The 18,788-nt window shown below is 47.9% G+C and overlaps 1 protein-coding gene across 2 annotated transcripts in view; it reads right to left on the reverse strand.

The window, feature by feature from the left end:
- The window catches only part of TJP2 (tight junction protein 2), a 215,271-nt gene extending 210,614 nt beyond the window's left edge, over positions 1-4,657 (reverse strand). Inside the window, exon 1 of one of the 2 annotated variants that reach the window (XM_063913912.1) lies at positions 4,466-4,657. The gene's annotated coding sequence lies outside the window, so the exon portion shown is untranslated. The remainder of the gene's footprint in view (positions 1-4,465) is intronic. The other variant, XM_063913914.1, reaches the window with a different exon arrangement.
- Positions 4,658-18,788: the final 14,131 nt, after the last annotated feature.

Genomic DNA, 18,788 nt, shown 5'->3' on the forward strand with positions numbered 1-18,788 from the left:
AGTACCCAAAGTAGGACTGCAGCAAAGAAGGCTAATAAGATATAAGCATGCATAAAACGGGGTATTGATGCTAGGGACGAGAGTATTATACTCCCGTTATATAAATCACTAGTGAGGCCACACCTTGAATACTGTGTACAATTCTGGGCACCGTACTACAAAAAGGATATCCTGGAGCTAGAAAAGGTTCAGAGGAGGGCGACCAAACTAATTAAGGGAATGGAGACAATGGAATACAAGGAAAGGCTTGAAAGACAAGGCATGTTTACATTGGAAAAGCGGAGACTAAGAGGGGATATGATCAACATCTACAAATATATAAGGGGACAATACACAGAGCTTGCGCGGGACCTGTTTTTGGTTAGATCAACACAGAGGACTCGTGGACACTCGCTCAGGTTAGAGGAGAGGAGATTCCGCACAATACGGCGTAAAGGCTTTTTCACGGTAAGGACAATACGTGTTTGGAATTCCCTGCCTGAGGGAGTTGTAATGGCGGAATCTGTCAACACCTTTAAGAATGGGTTAGATAAATTCCTAATGGATAAGGATATCCAGGGGTATGGTGCATAGTCATGCATTATAGTTACTATAAATAGGGATAAAATGCAACGGCTGACAGCAGCATCAGTCAGAAATTTTAATCAAATCATCATGCATAGGAGACCACAAATAGGTTGAACTCGATGGACAATTGTCTTTTTTCAACCTCAGATACTATGTTTTTTATGTTATGTAACAATGTATCTAGACTATTGTATAAACTGAAACCAACCAAATGCGGAATCCACTTTATCTCTTCATCATATAACTATGCAAAGGTAAAATAAAAGTTGATGGTAATGTTTGTAAGCAATTTCACTGTCATACATGTCTGACATTTGTGTCATAATTATGAGTATGTCACATTAACATGCTCTTTTTCCTTGCTAGTAGTAGACATATATAAGATTTGAAGACTATAAACACATATTATCTATCAAACAAATTAATCCAGTACAATTGATTTTTATTTTATAAAGTCTTTATTTTGAGAAGAACAATTTCCTCAACAAATAGGGGTAATCATACAACAAAGTTTCCTTGGTACAGTCTGTGTTATACATGACTTCAATAATAAAGAAAAAGTCACAATCCTGTCAGTTTGTTGATCATGTATCAGGTGAATATCTATATTCTTACAGCCAACAAATATGCACATATAAACAGTGGATAATCATCCGTTTTCTACAGTTGGAGGGGGTTGGTAAGAATTTGCAAACTAATAAACAATAGTGTATGCAAATGTATAATTAGATATGAGACCGTTTATATGAAAGGCATGAGTCTTATTATATTTAATTTGGGGGTACCAGTGTAGCATAATGCGGGGTGTATTTAAATTCCATCCAACTGAACCACGTTGCTACATAGGGGTGTATTCATTAGATGTCGAATCCTTTTTGACGGAAAGGATCCGACATCTCAGTACTCAATGAGCGGCCAAATCAGCACAAGACAATGCCAATCGGACTTTTTTAAAGTCGGATTGACATTGTCGGAAACGGGGCCAAAACCTGACGGATTTGGCCGCGTTACCGACAAAACACGCTTAAGCCGCCAATTCACGTGCTTTCTGACAAGTCGGAATTCCCGACTTGTCGGAAAAAAGGAGCCAGCATTGAATAGGTCGGAACCCCTTCCGACCTAAAAAAGTTGGAAACTGTCGTCTTTCCGACAAGACGGCAGTTTCCAACTTCAATTGAATACCCCCCCATAGTCTGAGTGTTTCTCCAAAGCTGTATAGAATCTATCCTCCATATACATATAGAAGTCAATTCTCTGACACCACTCCCAGATCGTACATTTGATTTTTACATAAAACAGTGACATTTTAGGAAGAATAATTGTAACCTTTGTTCATATTGTTGATATACAAACAGTAATTGAGGCATACATTCAGGCTTGACGACAAATGACACTTTAAGCATAAATATATACTACCGTTGACAATTAATGTAAATTCTTGGGAGTCTAGTAGCCTAGAGTACCCTATGGGCTAGTGTACTGCAAATTGTACTGAAGAGGGATCTTCTGGATCCAACTCCAATGGCCCCGTTGAAGGTCCAGCTGTGAAGGACTGGAATGAGGAAGTAGACGCCATCACTCTGCTTCCATATGTTCGCCAGGATGGGCTCTTATTAAAGTCCGTTTCCCAGCAAAAGCTTATTGCTAAATTTATTTGAAAATTTAGGTGAAACAATGTATCACATCCCCATTCAGCTTCATTAGCAAAAGTGCGTAAGTCGCTATTTGGTGATTTCCGCACTTCTGAGCATGCGCACACACCGCAGTGTGTCCAAACTGTTTGCGGGGCAGGCCACGGTGGCTGCGTGATGTGAGCGATCCTAAGCCTTCCTTAACAGCCAGGCTGCGAAGGCAGGGGGCTACCCTAAAGATGCAAGCGCTTTGCTGTTTAACGAAGCGCTTGCATTTTAGTGGGCAGGAAGGACCTGGCATGCGGGGCCGCCTTGCCCTGTGTTTTCACAAAACTACAACTCATGCTGAGTAATGTGTTCTCTATTTCTATTATATTTTACATTTCTATAACGCGTGAGGAACAAGTAACACAAGAATCATCAACAGGACATTTTCTCACAGTTTGGTATGATTTAAAAAAGTAAACTGTCATGTACGGTAACAAGAGCGAGGAGATGGAATGATGGGAATTCAGTTGTATAAAAGATCACAAAGAAGATGCTTTGGGTTAATGTATGTGTGGCCTTGCCCTGTGCTGGGCGAACCCCAGCATGCAACTGATAGCAGTCGCAGTTTTGCTAAATTATGGGAGACGCTGATTGGCTGGTACTTTATCTTACAATTTCATTACTCTTTCAGCTTTGATAAATACTCCCTTAGGCAACGGCCACACATAGCGGCCAAACGGGTGCCGTTGGCCGGGAGGGGGGTTTTGTGTGCACACGGATTCTGTTCGGTGGGATGCCGCAGAACAGGATCCGGCCAGTGACACACAGGATTTCAATGTAATGTATGTGTTCACATTAAAATCTCGCCGTCATGTCATCCAGCCCGACCGCAGCATGCTAAACGGGACCCGCTAGGCCGCTATTTGTGGTCGTAGCCATAGTGTTCTAAGTAAACAACACATTTTTATGTAAACGAAGTATCAAAAATAACAGTATCTTATTTGTAACTACTTTAGACATAGCTTTGTCAAGAATAACGTCATGAAATGTGTCTCAAGCAACACCCAGTTTCAATTCTTGGTATAATCATATGAAGTTCAAAAAAGTGTATTTTAATATGCCCACATCCCTTACAAATGCTATATGAGAACCTAATAAAACATGTCACTGTAGTGGTTATTTCAAATATGTTTTGTTTTTTATTAGAATAACACAGGATGAAAATATAAATGTATAGGTAAGGTCCAAGTGGGCTAAGGGACCTTTTCCACCAGGAGGGAGGAGTCACAACACAAGGGGGAGGAGCTATGCCAGCAGGATAGTTCCTCTACTATCCACGCCACCAACTATTACCTTTAGTAATCAGGCCCGCGAGGGTACTTTTCGGGTACCCTGTTTGCCCGTAGCTCCTCCCCCTGGTGACGTGTCTCCTCCCCTAGGTACGTCAGAAGGTCCCCTCTCCCACTCCAATATAGAATCAACCGTATAGGTAACTCTATTTTCTTATGTATATGTATGTAATATATACAGTGGCCAAAGTTGTAGTATGAAAAATGTTAGTAAATGGAATTGTAATTAGTATTACAATGAAAGCAATTACAAATCAGTGATAATTTCACTAAGGATTTTGCAATATCCAAGTTCTTCCCTTATTTCCTGATCCTGAAGTGCACAGAATTTTTTTTTCTTTTTTACTCCCATGATGTGAAATATACAGCATATACACGAAAACGCACGTATCCTACACTTAAACTGTCTTTTTAACTGACTGATCAAACATGAACCTTATGCCTATTTTGGGTAGACTCTACCCTAAGGAATATAGTGTATACTGAAGGAATATTAAAAAGAACAGTCACAGAATAAACTGCAAAGGCTGCAAGCTGGGACTTGCTGAGTTATGCCGTGAAACCAGTTACATGCTAAACCAGCACATACTAAACAAATTGTATATATATTTATCCTTTAGCAACTACTGCACATAAACAGCAATACAAACTCAGTTGAAAAGAACAAAAATCAACATTTCCTGTAAGCAAAAGGCTGCGTAGCGTCATGTGTGGCCTCTAGGGCCATTTATCAGGTAAGCATTCAATAAGAGGTATAGATGACACGGTTTGCTTATAATCACTATCACTTGTTCGTATTCTAATAACAGCAAGTAAAAGAGTGACAGCATTAAAACTTTTCTATAATATCATCTACAGATAACAGCAGAATTACAGCTTGGAACAGAAAGCTCTAACCTGCTCAAGTTGTGTTGAATTAATTGCACTCACCTTGCAGCTCCTGACAGTGCTTGAAGGATGTATTTAAAAATGAATAAAATAGTCCTGAATACAGTAGAAAGCCACCAAACAATCCCTAAATAATATCCTTATTCGCTAGCACAGTGTCCTTAAGGAGTCTTCTGATTTAAGTTTCTCCCGAAAAGGGTGTGTACTGCCTGAAGCAGCCAGGGTGGAGAATGTGAGTGATCCAGGAAGCTTCCTGTTTGCAGAACAGTATATGGTGTGTGACAGTGAGCGTACAGCCAGCGTTAAGGGGAGGTGTTTATGGGTCATAGGTATTACTCTATCTACAGCACAGTCAGGCAAGTGCCTGGTTATTAGTTAACTACACAATAAAAGACTCAAATCAGCTTCTATACTTACAAAGTACTGTAAGGACCTGTTACTGTAAGGTACTGTCAAGCTTTTTTTTAAAATAAATTATGTAAAAACTAGAGATGTGCGGCTGGTACCTTTTTTGTGTTTTGGTTTTGGTTCTAATTCCATTTTCGTGTTTTGGTTTTGGCTTGGTTTTGGCAAAACCACCCTTTCGTGTTTTGGTTTTGGTTTTGGATCTGGATGATTTTTGAAGAAGAAAAAATAAAAACAGCTAAAATCACTGGTCCCCAAACAGCACATGATGCAAAGAAGTAAAAGAGGTGCAATTAGGTAGCTGGATGGCCAAGCTAAGCGACACAAGTGTGCGGCACAAACACCTGGCCCATCTAGGAGTGGCACTGCAGTTATAGACAGGATGGCACTTCAAAAAACTAGTCCCCAAACAGCACATGATGCAAAGAAGAAAAAGAGGTGCAAGATGGAATTGTCCTTGGGCCTTCCCACCCACCCTTATGTTGTATAAACAGGACATGCACACTTTAACAAACCAATCATTTCAGTGACAGGGTCTGCCACACGACTGTTGCTGAAATTACTGGTTTGTTTGGGCCCCCACCAAAAAAAAAGCAATCAATCTCTCCTTGCACAAACTGGCTCTACAGAGGCAAGATGTCCACCTCATCATCATCCTCCGATTCCTCACCCCTTTCACCGTGTACATCCTCCACACTGAGTATTAATTCGTCCCCACTGGAATCCACCGTCACAGGTTCCTGTGTACTTTCTGGAGGCAATTGCTGGTAAAGGTCTTCCCGGAAGACTTTATAATTCATTTTGATGAACATCATCTACTCCACATTTTGTGGAAGTAACCTCCTACGCCAATCGCTGACAAGGTTACTGGCTGCACTAAACACTCTTTCGGAGTACACACTGGAAGGGGGGCAACTTAGGTAAAATAAAGCCAGTTTGTGCAAGGGCCTCCAAATTGCCTTTTTCCTGCCAGTATTCGTACGGACTGTCTGACATGCCTACTTGGATGCTGTCACTCATATAATCCACCATTCTTTCAATGGTGACAGAATCATATGCAGTGACAGTAGACATGTCAGTAATCGTTGGCAGGTCCTTCAGTCTGGGCCAGATGTCAGCACTCGCTCCTGACTGCCCTGCATCACCGCCAGCAGGTGGGCTAGGAAATGTTATCCTTTTCCTCGCAGCCCCAGTGGCAGGAGAAATTGAAGGAGGAGCTGTTGACGGGTCACGTTCCGTTTGAGTTGATAATTTACTAACCAGTAGGTCTTTGCACCTCTGCACACTTGTGTCTGCTGGAAAGAGAGATACAACGTAGGTTTTAAACCTAGGATCGAGCACAGTGGCAAAAATGTAGTGCTCTGATTTAAACAGATTGACCACCCTTGAATCCTGGCAAAGCGAATGAAGGGCTCCATCCACAAGTCCCACATACATTGCGGAATCGCTCCGTCTTAGCTCCTCCTTCAATTTATCCAGCTGCTTCTGCAAAAGCCTGATGAGGGGAATGACCTGACTCAAGCTGGCAGTGTCTGAACTGACTTCACGTGTGGCAAGTACGAAGGGTTGGAGAACCTTGCACAAGACGGAAATCATTCTCCACTGCGCTTGAGTCAGGTGCATTACCCCTCCTTTGCCTATATCATAGGGGGATGTATAGGCTTGAATGGCCTTTTGCTGCTCCTCCATCCTCTGAAGCATATAGCGTGTTGAATTCCACCTCGTTACCACCTCTTGCTTCAGTTGATGGCGGGGCAGGTTCAGGAGTGTTTGCTGGCGCTCCAGTCTTCGGCACGCAGTGGCAGAATGCTGAAAGTGTCCCAAAATTTTTCGGGCCACCGACAGCATCTCCTGCACACCCCTCTCATTTTTAAAAAAAATCTGCACCACCAAATTAATTGTATGTGCAAAACATGGCACGTGATGGAATTTGCCCAGTTGTAATGCACGCACAATATTGGTGGCGTTGTCCGATATCACAAATCCCCAGGAGAGTCCAATTGGGGTAAGCCATTCTGCGATGATGTTCCTCAGTTTCCGTAAGAGGTTGTCAGCTGTGTGCCTCTTATAGAAAGCGGTGATACATAGGGTAGCCTGTCTATAAATGAGTTGGCGTTTGCAAGATGCTGCTACTGGTGCCGCTGCGGGAGGCCATACATCTACCCAGTGGGCTGTCACAGTCATATAATCCTTAGTCTGCCCTGTTCCACTTGTCCACATGTCCATGGTTAAGTGGACACTGGATACAACCGCATTTTTTAGGACACTAATGACTTTTTTCTGACGTCTGTGTACATTCTCTGTATCGCCTGCCTAGAGAAGTGGATCCTAGATGGGATTTGATACTGGGGACACAGTACCTCAAACAAATCTTTAAGTGACGCTGAACAAATGGTGGATACTGGATGCACCTTTAACACCAACATAGCTGTCAAGGCCTCAGTTATCTGCTTTGCAAAAGGATGACTGCTGTCATATTTCATCTTCCTCACAAAGGACTGTTGGACAGTCAATTGCTTACTCAAAGTAGTACAAGTGGTCTTCCGACTTCCCCTCTGGGATGATGATAGACTCACAGCAGCAACAACAGCAGTGGCAGCAACAGCAGGCATACCACTCAAGGATCCTACGGAGGAATCCCGGTTAGGAGAGGACTCCTCAGTCTTGACAGTGACATGGCCTGCAGGACTACGGACAATCCTGACTGAGGAGAAAGTTGACGTTGAGGGAGTTGGTGGTCTGGCTTGCAGGAGCTTGGGTACAGGAGGAAGAAGGGATTTAGTTGTCAGTGGACTTCTTACGCTCTTGCCCAAAGTTTTACAACTTGACACTGACTTCTGATAAATGCGCAGCATATGACGTATAAGGGAGGATGTCCCTAGGTGGTTTACATCCTTACCCCTACTTATTACAGATTGACAGAGGCAACAGATGGCTTGACACCTGTTGTCCGGATTTGAGGAGAAATAATTCCACACCGAAGAGGTGGCTTTTTTGGTAGATTGCTCAGGCATCACAATGGGCTTCTTCATCCCAAGGACAACAGGTGTCTCCCCCGGTGCCTGACTTAAACAAACCACATCACCATCAACTTCCTCCTCAGCGCCAGCAACACCCTTATCCTCATTCTGGTGTACTTCAACAGTGACATCTTCAATTTGAATATCAGGAACTGGACTGTGGGTGCTCCTTCCAGCACTGGCAGGGGGCGTGCAAATGGTGGAAGGAGCCACCTCTTCCCATCCAGTGTTGGGAAGGTCAGGCATCGCAACCGCCGACACAATTGGACTTTCCTTGGTGATTTGTGATACCATCTCAGAGCGCAGTTCTTTTCTGTGCTCTTTCCAGCTTAACTCTTTTAATTTTTCTAGCGTGAAGCTGAACCACTAGCCATGAACATAGGCCAGGGCCTCAGCCGTTCCTTGCCACTCCGTGTTGTAAATGGCATATTGGCAAGTTTACGTTTCTCCTCAGACGATTTAAATTTCTTTTTTTGGTTCTTTTTACTGAACTTTGGCTTTTTTTGGATTTTACACGCCCTCCACTATCACATTGGGCATTGGCCTTGGCAGACGACGTTGATGGCATTTAATCGTCTATGTCATGGCTAGTGGCAGCAGCTTCAGCACTTGGAGGAAGTGGTTCTTGATCTTTCCCTATTTTATCCTCAAAATTTTTGTTCTCCATTATTTTTTGGGAGTTATATGAGACAATATGCGGCACAAGAATGACTACCACTGGTCTGATGCAGCCCAACAGGTTGTTAATAATAACTAGGTGCTTCATCGCGCCCTTCGGGCGCTCTTCACACCGTCGCAAGGGGCTACGCCCCCTTAACCCTTGCATGCCTTTCTGGGGTTTAATATTTGTATTATATGGAGTATTACCTGCATTCCTTTGTTAGTGGTTAAATATTGCACAATGAAAGGGCGTGCGATGGTGAAGGAGGCGCAGCCCCTTGTGACGGCGTGAACAGCACCTGCAGGGCACGATGTACAGAATATAGCGGGTGCGGGGGGGACTGCGGATGGTGTCTGTAGATGCTGCGGGTGGAGGGGGGCAGAAGTGGGGGTGGGGCCCGGATGGGGAAGGTTCGGGAGGTGCTGCGGGTGGGGGAGGGGCAGAAGAGTGGGGGATGCATATGGGGGAGGGGTCCGGAGGCACTGCAGGTGGGGGAGGGGCAGGGGTTGTGGATGGGTGAAGGGTTCCGGAGGTGCTGTGGGATGGGAAGGGACGGGAGTGCCGGGGGTGGGGTAGGGGACCGCAGGCACCATGGGTAGGGTAGGGGCAGGTACGGGTGGTGCGACGGATGGGAAAGGAGGTCCGGAGGTGCTGCAGGTGGTGGAGGGGCAGGTGCGGGGGTGCCGTTGGTGGGGGAGGGGTGGGTGAGGGGGGGACCGCGGATGGAGGAGGGTGTCTGCAGATGCTGCAGGTGGAGGGGGGCAGGTGTGGGGGGAGACATATAAGGGGGGTGAATGGTGGGTGGTGAAGGGGCGGAGGAGTGGGAGCTGCGGGTGGTGTAGGGGGTCTGGAGGCACAGCATGTGGGGGAGGGGTGGAGTGCCGCATGTGGTGGAGGGGAAGGTGCGGAGGTGTGGTGCATTGGGGAGAGGTCTGGAGGCGCTGCGGGTACTGTACATGCCATAAAGGGTAGTTGGAGGGTATGCAGTAACAGGGCCAGGACAGGGGTGACAGGGTCAGAACAGGGTTGACGGGGCCAGGACAGGGGTGACAGGGTCAGAACAGGGGTGACGGTGCCAGGACAGGGGTGACGGGGCCAGGACAGGGGCGACGGGGCCAGGACAGAAATGACAGGGACAGGATAGGGGTGACAGGGCCAGGGTAGGAGCGGCAGGACCAGGACAGGGGTGACGGGGCCAGTATAGGGTTGACAGGGCAAGCACAGGGGTGACAGGGCCAGGATAGGGGTAACAGGGCCAGCATAAGGGTGACAGGGCCAGGATAAGGGTGAAAGGGCCAGGATAAGGGTGAAAGGGCCAGGATAAGGGTGGCAGGGCAAGGCCAGGGGTGACAGGGACATGACAGAACACAGGACACGGGAGAGATTGGTATTAGGGACAAAACAGTGGTGACAGACAGATGTGTCTTACCGGAGTCACTGCTGCTGGCTGCTGCTGTTCCACTCCAACCTGTTGGGATCTGCTGCTGCTGGAGACTTGGCATGGCTGACTCTCTCAGGCTGGAGTCCTGCTTCCTCTGCCCGTCCGCATCCCTCCCCCCTCCTCAGTCACACACCGCAGACCTCGCGCAGCTGCCGGGCACTGTGGTAAGGTGAGACTGGAAATGACTGGTTAGCCCCCAGGAGATGCGGCGGCTGGAGGGAGGAGGGGGTCATAGCATGCACGTGGCGCGGACCTCGCGGCTGCCCGGCACTGTGGTAAGGGGAGACTGGGAGTGACTGGTTAGCTCCCAGGAGACGCTGCGGCTGGAGGGAGAAGTGGGTCGGAGCCTGCAAGCAGCTCGGATTTCTGCAGCGCTACCCGCCAGCTAAAGTGTGTGAATAAGCTGGGCGCACCTCACTGCGGTTGGCAGCGCTGCAGCTAGCGGTGGGGTTGCCGGGGCTGGAGATAACAGAAGCTGCAGCTAAGAAGCGTGGAGTGTGCCAGAAAGTGACGCTCCTCCGCGCCAGAGAGACCCTGCTGAGTATGCCGATGTGGGGGGTCAAGCACACAGTGAGCCGGTGCCCGTCTGTCTGTATGACATACCTCTCACACACCCCCATACCTCCCAAATGTCCCTATTTTCGCGGGACAGTCCCATTTTTTGGGGTCTGTCCCGCTGTCCCACCCGCGGGTCGCAGTGTCCCGCGGTGGGGGGGGCAGTTGGAAAGCTCCTGTACTCGCTGTTCTGCTTAGCAGAGCAGCGGTGAATAGTGGAGACAGAGGGAGAGGGGGCATTAGGGGGTACGGATTAAGGGGGGGTTCCAGCAGCAGAGCCGGATTAAGCTGGGGGGGGCAGGGGGTACGTACCGTTGACCCCACAGTTTTAGGGGCCCCCCCGGCTGGAGTAGCTCTGTCCCAGCTCAGAAGCTCCCCCCCCCCCATACTGCCAGCAACAACGGCAGCATTGTGCTACAGTCAGCACACGCTGCTGCGTGTTGGCAGGTCTGTGGTGTTACAGGGAGGCAGCAGTCTCCCTGCTTTCTTCTGCCTGTGCGGGTGTGTAGGGAGGAGCGACCACCTCCTCTGTATTTAGCCCTAGCTGAGGGGCAAAAATCCCATAAAATAAAAATAAAAATATCGGAATTTGCATAAGGGGGCGTGGCCGCGCGTCCCGCGATTAGGCCACGCCCCCAACCCCACAGCAGGCACAGCAATGAGATAGGGCTCCCCTGTCTCAAGTGCCCTGGGCCCCCCGGACTCATAATCAGCCCCTGGGGGCATGCCAGCAGCTCACAGAGTGCTGGGCATGCCCCCTCACTGACGAAAACGGGAGCCCTCCCGTGAAGCCACGCCCCCTTTTCGCCGAGTGTGTGTCCCTCCTTCTGCCTGAAGAAAGCTCCTGCAGAAAGCTGGGAGGTGTGCACCCCTGCCTGTGCCATGCCCATACCATCTGCTTCTGCTCCTAGTCTCCTGTAGATTTGGCCAGATCTGTGACTCATTTGACTAACTCCGCCCAGTGTTGTGACTCCGCCCAGCGTTAGCAAATGAATCACAAAGTCACAGATCTGGGCTATTATATAGGAGATATAATTGCAATTTGTTATAATGCAGCAGTGGATATATATAGCAGCAGCGTATATCGTCACTGGAATTACTGATGACACAGGACACACACTACCACTGGTCTGATGTAGCCCAACAGGTTGTTAATAATAATATAATTGTAATTTGTAATACTGCAGCAGTGGATAAATATAGCAGAAGCGTATATCATCACTGGAATTACTGATGACACAGGACACACACTACCACTGGTCTGATGCAGCCCAACAGGTTGTTAATAATAATATAATCACCAGCCGATCGCAAGGAGATTGACAGGAAGAAAGCATTTGTGGGTGGCAACTGACTGTTTTCAGGGAGTGGTTGGAAAAACGCAGGCGTGTCTAAGTGTTTGCAGGGCGGGTATCTGACGTCTATTCCGGCCCTGACAGGCTGAAGTTATCGCAGTGGCTGAGTAAATCCAGGGCAACTCAGAAACTTTTTTTGTACCACTCGGCTGCACATGCGATCGCACACCTGCACAGCTAAAATACACTCCCCAGTGGGTGGCGACTATGCGAACGCAGGACTACAAAAAACAGCTAGCGAGAGATCAGGTCTGAATTACCCCCATGGTTTTGCCCATCTGCTAACAAATTTGCTGCTATGATCAGGTCTGAATTAGGCCCAATAGATCTACACCAATAAGGTTTACAGTCAATAGGTCTAACACTAATGGTAGACATTCATTAGGTCGACAGGGACAAAAGTTCGACAGGGTCAAAAGGTCCATATAGAGTAGGTCAACAGGGTTAAAAGGTCGACATGGAAATGGTAGACAATTTTATTATTCAACTTTTTCATATTTTACCAACTACATAGACTATGATTGGGATTAGTAACCTGTGCCAAGAACAGTGGTAGTGGAGCAGGTCACCTCGCTCGAAGTTCGCTCGCCATGCGAGGTGACGCAGTACTCTAATGGGGCTTGTTTGAGGCAGAAAAGTGACAAAACACCCCAAAAAAAGGAGAGTTATGGAAGAATTACCATTGTTAACTTTCTTTCTGCGAGGTACATTGGGTTCCACAGGGAAACATCGGGTGTAGCATGGATCTTGATCCAGAGGTACCAACAGGCTAAAGCTTTAGGCTGTTCCATGATACATTGAGGCCTCCTCTATAACCCCACCTCCAGACACTGTGAACTCAGTTTCGTTAACCAGTCCAACGCAGGAGCAGGTAAGAGAGAAGGTAGATGTTAGTCACATAGAACCACATTTTCACGACAGGAGAAGGGACCAGCAGCTAATGCCATATAAACCCATAGAAGCTAGGTGCGTCAGGGTGGCCGCCTTGTGAAACCCAATGTACCTTGCAGAAAGAGAGTTAACAATGGTATGTCTACCATAACTCTCCTTTTCTGCAGCAGGTTACATTGGTTTCCACAGGGAAACATCGGGGATGTCCTAAAGCAGTTCCTCAAGGGAGGGGATGCACCTTAGCGGGTATGAGAACCCAGCACCCGAAAAGGAAACATCCTGGGAGGCAGAAGTATCAAAGGCATAGAACCTAATAAACGTGTTCACAGAGAACCACGTAGATGCCTTGCACAATTGTTCTGCGAACACGCCATGGCGAGCCGCCCAAGAAGGTCCAACAGACTGAGTAGAATAAGCATTAATAGCAGCAGGAGCTGGGAGAGCAGCCTGCACATAACCTTGTGCAATCACCATTCTAATCCATCTGGCCAAGGTTTGCTTATTCGCAGGCCAGCCACGTTTGTGAAAACCAAACAAGACAAAAAGGGAGTCTGACCTCCTGATAGAGGCAGTACTCTCCACATATATATGAAGAGCCCATACCACATGCAAAGACCGCTCTTTGGAGGACAAATCAGAAGAGATAAAGGCCGGAACCACAATCTCTTGGTTAAGGTGAAAAGAACTGCCTGGTCACAATTAAATATTAGAAAGGGTGGATGACAGTGCAATGAGGCTAAGTCCAACACCCTTCTAGCAGAGGAAATAGCCAGTAAAAACAAGAACTTGGCCGTGAGCCATTTAAGGTCCACCATCTCAAGAGGTTCAAATGGAGACTCTTGCAGGGCGTTCAGGACAACAGACAGATCCCATGGAGCCACAGGAGGGACATAGGGAGGCTGAATCCGTAAAACACCCTGAGTGAATGTATGAACGTCAGGTATAGACGCAATTTTTCTCTGAAACCATACTGACAAGGCAGTGAACCTTGAGGGAGGCCAGAAGTCCAGGCCTCTTTGCAGAAAAGCCAGAATTCTGGAAGTTCTGAATTTGTATGCACCAGGTGAAGTAAGTATTCCAGACCCTGTAATAAATCAGAGCTGAAGCCAGTTTACGGGCTTTTAACATAGTTTGGATGACCGCCTCAGAGAATCCTTTGGCTCTCAGGAGTAGTGCTTCAAGAGCCATGCCGTTAAAGCCAGCCAGGCCAGGTCCAGATAAAGACAAAGGCCATGTACGAGGAGGTCTGGGCGCTGAAGAAGTAGAAGAGGATGCTCTGTTGATAGACCCTGCAGGCCTGAGAACCAATGCCATCTGGGCCACGCTGGAGCAACTAGAAGTAGAAATCCTCCTTATTTGAACTTCCGCAGGACCCTGGGCAAAAGTGACACTAGAGGAAACACGTAGGGCAGCCAAAAGTTCCATGGAATTGCCAGTGCATTCAAGAACACTGCTTGAGGATCCCTGGTCCTTGATCCGAAGACCGGAACCTTGTGATTGTGTTGACACGCCATCAGGTCTACGTCTGGTAGGCCCCACATGTCCACTAGGAGTTGAAAGACTTCTGGATGAAGACTCCACTCTCCAGCATGCACGTCCTGGCGACTGAGAAAGTCCGCTTCCCAGTTTAGGACGCCCGGAATGAACACTGACAATATTTCTGGCAGATGGCGCTCCGCCCAACGAAGCATTTTTGACACTTCCATCATAGCCATGCAGCTTCGAGTGCCGATTTGATGTTTTATGTATGCCACCATAGTGGCATTGTCTGACTGTACTTGAACTGGCCTGTTCTGTAATAGAGGCATGGCGAGAGCCAATGCATTGAACACAGCCCGCAACTCTAAAATGTTTATTGGGAGGAGTGACTCCTCCTTGGTCCAGTGACCCTGAAAAGAGTGTTGCTCCAACACCACACCCCATCCCCTCAGACTGGCGTCCGTTGTCAGCAGGACCCAGTCTGCGATCCAGAAGGTATTGCCCCTACTCAATTGCTGGTCCTGTAGCCACCAGTTCAGCGACAGACAAACCTCTGGATTCAAAGTGATCATGTAAGATCTGATCCGCTGTGGTAGGCCGTCCCACTTGGAAAGGATTAACCTCTGCAGAGGGCGAGAATGAAATTGAGTGTACTCTACCATGTCGAATGCCAATACCATCAGGCCAAGTACTTGCATCGCCAAGTGTATCGATACTCTGGGGCAACAAAGGAAGTATCTTATCCTGTCTTGAAGTCTCAGGACTTTTTCTGGAGACAGAAACAGTCGTTGACTGTGTGTGTCCAGGAGTGCCCCCAGGTGCACCATGCTCTGAGCTGGGACCATCAGTTGCAGATGACTGAGGAGGACATTGTGGGAGTTTGCCAGTATCAGCAAGTCGTCCAGATATGGCAGGATCCTGACTCCATGGTGATGGAGATGGGACATCATTACAGCCATGACCTTGGTGAAGATACGAGGAGCCGTAGCCAGTCCAAATTGTAGAGCCTGGAACTGAGAGTGGAGGTTGCCAATTGCAAACCGCAGATACAGCTGATGCAACATGGCAATAGTTATATGTAGGTACGCATCCTGTATATCCAGGGATACCATTTAGTCTCCAGGTTCCATAGCCAGTACAATTGAGTGCATTGTTTCCATACGGAACTTGAACTCTCTCACAAACTTGTTCAGTGATTTGAGTTGAGTATAGGCCATAAAGACCCATTGGGTTTCGGATCTAGAAACAGGGTCGAATTTGCACCTTTAACGTATTCGAAGGAATAACCGTGGTGCAAAACTGGCCAGGGGGAAGTCTCTTGAAGGAGACTGCGTACCCGTGAGAGACAACTTCCCGCACCTATGCATCTGAAGTGGTCTTTAACGAGACCTGGGTGAACTGCAGAAGTCGGCCTTTCACCCTGGGGTCCCCAAGGGGGAGACCCGCCCTGTCATGCGGCAGGCTTGTCTTCTTTAGGAGTAGGCTGACGGGGCCACCCAGGACTGCTTTGCCTTGGGCATAGTGGGTTTGGGAGCCCGAGAGTGTCTCAGGTATGCCTGACCTTTTGCTTTCATTTGAGGCCGAAAGGAACGAAAAGTGGTACCTTTAGCCTTCTGTGCAGAAGGATTAGTATTTGGGAGAAAGTCAGTCTTAGCAACCACCAATTCAGACAAAATGTTATTTAGGTCTTTCCCAAATAAAATGTCCCCCTTGAAGGGGAGTACCTTTAATGTCATTTTGGAGTCTAGTCCCACCTTCTATGACCTCAACAACAGAATACAGTGAGCCAGGATAGACATAGTCGACGTCTTGGCTGCCAACACACCCATCTCAGAGGACGCCTCCTAAATATAATAGGTGGCGGTGGTAATATGAGACAGGTATTGTCTGGCATTGTCAGATATATCCTCGGGCAGCTCTTCCTCTGATGCCTGAACCCATGCTTCAATTCCTTTTGCAGCCCAAGAGGCTGCAATAGTGGGCCTATGTACTGCACCTGTAAGGGAGTAAATGGACCTCAGGCATCCCTCCACGCGCTTATTTGTCGGTTCCTTCAGTGAAATGACAGTGGTGACAGGCAGAGTGGATGACACCACTAGGCGGGTGACATGAGAATCCACCAGCGGTGAATTTTCCCACTTGTTACGTAACTCTGCAGGGAGAGGATAGCGAGCTAAGGCCCGTTTAGACAGAGGGAATTTCTTCCCTGGATTAGACCCAGGCTCCTGCCTGATGTCCACCAAATGGTCGGATTGGGGTAATAGATTTTCTCTAATGTCCTAGAGGATGCTGGGGACTCCGTAAGGACCATGGGGATAGACGGACTCCGCAGGAGACATGGGCACTTTAAGAAAGTCTTTAGACCTGGGTGTGCACTGGCTCCTCCCTCTATGCCCCTCCTCCAGACCTCAGTTTGATACTGTGCCCAGAGGAGCTGGGTGCTTTTCAGTGAGCTCTCCTGAGTTTGCTGATAGAAAGTATTTTGTTAGGTTTTTTATTTTCAGGGAGCTCTGCTGGCAACAGACTCCCTGCATCGAGGGACTGAGGGGAGAGAAGCAGCCCTACTCTTTGAGTGCAGGTCCTGCTTCTTAGGCTACTGGACACCATTAGCTCCAGAGGGATTGGTACGCAGGATCTCACCCTAGCCGTCGGTCCCAGAGCCGCGCCGCCGTCCCCCTCGCATATCCGGAAGATAGAAGCCGGGTGAGTATGAGAAGAAAAGAAGACTTCAGAGGCGGCAGAAGACTTCATGATCTTCACTGAGGTAACGCACAGCACTGCAGCTGTGCGCCATTGCTCCCACACGCCTCACATACTCCGGTCACTGTAAGGGTGCAGGGCGGGGGGGGGGGGGGCGCCCTGGGCAGCAATATAAGCCTCTTATTTGGCAAAAGGAGCATATATACAGCTGGACACTGTATATATGCAGGAGCCCCCGCCAATTTTACACTTTAGCGGGACAGAAGCCCGCCGTCGAGGGGGCGGGGCTTCTCCCTCAGCACTCACCAGCGCCATGTTTTTCTCCACAGCACCGCTGAGAGGAAGCTCCCCGGACTCTCCCCTGCTTATACCACGGTAGAAGAGAGGGTTTTAAAGAAGTGGGGGGGGGGGCACATAATTCGGCGCAGATAATAACAGCGCTACTGGGTAAACATTAAATTGCTGTGTTTTTTCCTGGGTCATAGAGCGCTGCGGTGTGTGCTGGCACACTCTCTCTCTCTGTCTCTCCAAAGGGCCTTGTGGGGGAATTATCTTCAGATAAGCATTCCCTGAGTGTGTGGTGTGTCGGTACGTGTGTGTCGACATGTCTGAGGTAAAAGGCTCTCCTAAGGAGGAGATGGAGCAAATGTGTGTGTGAGTGGTGTCTCCGTCGACAACGCCGACACCTGATTGGATATGTGAAATTAAGTGCTAAGGTAAATTTATTGCACAAAAGATTAGAGAACAGACAGTGAATCTACACATGTCTGTCCCTATGTCGCAGGGACCTTCAGAGTCTCACAACGCTCACTATCCAAAATAATAGACACTGATATCGACACGGAGTCTGACTCCAGTGTCGACTACGATAATGCAAAGTTACAGCCAAAACTGGCAGAAAAGTATTCAATATGTGATTATTGTAATAAAATATGTTTTGCATATCACTGATGACTCATCTGTCCCTGACACGAGGGTACACATGTTTAAGGGGAAGAAAGCTGAGGTAAATTTCCCTCCTCTCATGAAGAAAAAGAGTGGGAATCTCCAGACAAGAGACTGCAGATTCCCACAAAGAATTCTCACATATGGAAGGTTTACCTTACAAGGCTGAGGAATTGTGTGAAGATAGGCTCTCGGACCTGGTCTCCACAGCTATAGCTGGTAATTCTGATCTTTTGCCTTATATTCCCTCACAGCCTAAGAAAGCACGACATTATCAAATGCAGTCCTTTCGGTCGCAGAATAACAAGAAAGTATGAGGAGCGTCCTTTCTTACCAGAGGTAAGGGCACAGCTAGTTCCCAGGAACAGAAGTCCTCCCCGGCCTCTACTACATCCACCGCATGACGCTGGAGCTCCACTAAGGGAGTCCGTCCCAGTGGGAGCACGTCTTCGACTCTTCAGCCACATCTGAGTTCACTCACAGGTGGTTCCCGGGGCAATAAAAATTGTTTCTCAGGGTTACAAGCTGGAATTCGAAATGTGCCTCCTCGCCGGTTTTTCCTTATCGGACCTACCGGCTTCTCCCCCAGAAAGGGAGATAATATTTAATACAATTCACACATTGTATCTCCAACAGGTGGTGCTCAAGGTTCCCCTCCTGCAACAAGGAAGGCGATATGACTCAACCTTGGCTGTAGTCCCGAAACCGTACGGTTCGGTCAGACCTATTTTAAAATTAAAATCTCTGAACCTATACGGGAAAAGGTTAAAATTTAAAGTGGAATCATCCAGAGCGATCATCGCCAGCCTGGAAGGGGGGGATTTGATGGTGTATCTAGACTTAAAGGCTGCATACCTTCATGTTCCCATTTATCCACCCCATCAGGCGTACCTGACAATTGCGGTACAGGATT

Source organism: Pseudophryne corroboree, chromosome 1 (assembly GCF_028390025.1).
Source record: "Pseudophryne corroboree isolate aPseCor3 chromosome 1, aPseCor3.hap2, whole genome shotgun sequence".
Classification (NCBI taxonomy): Eukaryota; Metazoa; Chordata; class Amphibia; order Anura; family Myobatrachidae; genus Pseudophryne; species Pseudophryne corroboree.